This window comes from Gossypium hirsutum, chromosome A10 (assembly GCF_007990345.1).
Source record: "Gossypium hirsutum isolate 1008001.06 chromosome A10, Gossypium_hirsutum_v2.1, whole genome shotgun sequence".
NCBI lineage: Eukaryota > Viridiplantae > Streptophyta > Magnoliopsida > Malvales > Malvaceae > Gossypium > Gossypium hirsutum.
Window position 1 is genome coordinate 107568498 of NC_053433.1, and position 2876 is coordinate 107571373.

The 2876-nt window shown below is 30.9% G+C and overlaps 1 long non-coding RNA gene across 2 annotated transcripts; it reads left to right on the forward strand.

The window, feature by feature from the left end:
- Positions 1-290: 290 nt before the first annotated feature.
- On the forward strand, positions 291-1925 carry LOC121207642 (uncharacterized). Of its 2 annotated transcripts, none has more exons than XR_005902729.1 (2): positions 291-951; positions 1193-1925. It is a non-coding gene; the product is annotated as an uncharacterized lncRNA (long non-coding RNA). The 2 variants fall into 2 exon arrangements; XR_005902728.1 differs by having other exon boundaries at positions 1199-1925.
- The last annotated feature ends 951 nt before the right edge of the window (positions 1926-2876 follow it).

Here is a 2876-nt window from a genome sequence, read left to right on the forward strand (position 1 = left end):
ACCAAAACTTTTAAACAAATAATGGATATAAAACTTAAAAAACATAAATAAGTAATCATACGAATGAATTTTAAAATCAATGCCATAAAATAAATAATTTACATGGAATTAGATATGTATTAAAAATATAAAATAAATAAAGAAAAAATAATACAATAATACATAAAAAAATTCCTAAAAGATTAAGCAATATGCAGAGTGATACATATAACATTTAAGTAAACAATATGTGAAATGAATAAACCTAATATAAATAATATATAAAAAAGGGTAATGATGATATACAAAAGTGATTTGGGAAAAAAAATGCATATGGAAAAAAAACAAAAACCACGAAATCAACAAAACAATACAAAATTATATGTTAAATAATATGCTCTTATTTTAAAAGGGAAAAGAAACTTCATTGTAAGTATAATAAAACTAAAGGGATAATCTATAAATAAAACTAATCATTTAAATAAAATTACGGGCCGAAATAAAACGCGCATAAATAGTCGGGGATCAAAATTGAAAATGACCCAAATTACCAAAAACACTGTTCATGCGTGGACCAATTCGAAACAGTGCACAAACCTTTGAGGAGAAATGAAAGAGACATAATGGGGATAGATTAAAGGGGATGCAAAGTAGGAAGGACTGGCTGCAAAATTTACCCATTTAAGGGAGCATGCGCAGAACCCATGTGCAAGCAATTTTTCTTTTCCCCAAAAGCTATCAAAATTAAGCCACCTTCTTGAGAAAAAAAAATCTATTGAAAACCCAAATCCACCTTTTTAAAACCCCTTTTCCTTTTAACAATCACCTTTTTGATTTTTTTTTGAAAAAAACTTAAGAATTTTTTTTGAAATGTTCTCTCAACTCATACACTCATTTTCTCCTCTTCATCAGACACCAGCTCTATCAAAGGTCCCATGTGCGATGGCCACCGACGACATGAGCACAATTCCAGTAAGACTTCTCTCTTTTATACGTTGTCTTTGTTTTGGATCCGGAAAAAAAAACAGAAAAAGGAAAAAAACAGAAATAAATTACAGCAAAAGCTCACCTTCAAAAAAAATCTTCTAGTTATTCTTTACTGATTTTGTATTTCTTTTTGCATATCAAAAAACGTCTCCCCCCCTTTACAATGAAAAAAATGAAGGCTTTATAGCCAAAATACAAACAGTTTCTTCTTATCTCTTTGCTCAAGTCGCAGATATAATTGACGTGGGGCGTGGGTCGTGCTTGGTGGTGGAGAACGTGGGTAGTAGAAGCATGGAGGCAGTTGGAGGCTAGGGTCTTGGCTGAAAATGTTTTGGGGTTTGTGGGTTAGGGTTAAGTATTTGGGCTTCAAAATTGGGTTTGTTTTTATTTTGTCTTTGATTTGATTTTGGTTCTATTTTTGGTCTTTAGGGGTTTATTTTTGGTTTAAAAATTTGGGCTTTAAAGGTAAATGGGCCCAGGCAAAATTTGGTACCCACAACTATAATATAGATTAGGGTAAAAGAGCTTCTCCCAGTATCAGCCAAAAGAAGAAGAAATGAATTCACTCGTGAATCAGCTGAGATCCTCGTACCCCATGTCCGAAGAAGAAGAAGCATTCAGTTATGCTTGGTATTTACGAACCTCCCACATGTTTACTTACGTTTTGGATGCCGTAGTTAAGCTCGGTGTCTTCTATATATTAATGAAGGTAGGTCCTGATGTGAAGCTTTCTTCGAACCAGATCGCGTCGAAGATTCGTGCGAAGAATCCCGACGCGCCTTCCCTTCTAGATCGCATGCTTCGGCTCCTCGCTTGCCATGGTTTAGTTACTTGTGTTTCGTGAAAGCTCGATGCCGGTGCGGATGATGGAAAAGATGGTGAGAGAGTGTATGAGATTACTTTGGCTGGTAAAGCTTTTGTTAATGACGAACATAATGGATCTTTGGCTGTTTTTACTAGCGACAAGGCTAACATTGAAGTCTGATAAGTTGAGTTCTAATATTCTCTTTCATAATTATTTGATTTTAATTTGTTTTGAATTCTGATATCTAAAATATAATTATAATATAAAAAATACAAAATATAAGATGCATATTACATTTACAGACAAAATATAAAATATTATTTAAAATCAAACTCGATTTATATTTTCCTAGATCTCCTATATCGATTTGAAAATTTACATGTTTGATAAAGTATAATTATATTAACGAATTCAATAGTTATGTTTCTTAATTGTATGTTAAGTTGTAACTAAAAAAACCAACCATGATATCAATATACATAAAGATTGTTTATGTAATTCGGAATATTTCTTACGTTTCCAAGACTTACTTAAAGAGTAATTCATTATGAATCAATAATATAAGTTATAATTTAAGTTCAACTCACTCAGCAAATTACAAACTCACACTTAAACATTCAACTAATATGCAACCTTAAAAGCTTAGTTACAATTTCAACATAAAAATAGTTTGTCTACAAGCAAATTGCCCTTAATACAAATTCTTCTAATTAATGAACAAATAAGTACTCAATACCAACAACAATTCTCCAATATTCATAATCTTCCAACCAGTATGATCAAATTATGCCACTAAGATTACACTTGAATTAGTCTTTAAAAGGCATAAAATATCTTCAACACTAAAAATTCTAAAGAAATCGTATCTCTTTAAATATACCTATTTACTCCTCAAATAATGTCCACACTTGACAGAAGTTCAACATAATCAAATCAAGGCAACTGTGGTTCAAAATTCTCATAAATATGTAAGAAAAATAATTACAAGATTTGAGTCAAAATATGGACAAATTGTACATTCGTCTAGTTGCAAACAAATTGAATTATTAAAAATAATTATTAGAGTATGTAAAATTGCTTCTAACTTCCGATGAAAAAAATTTAA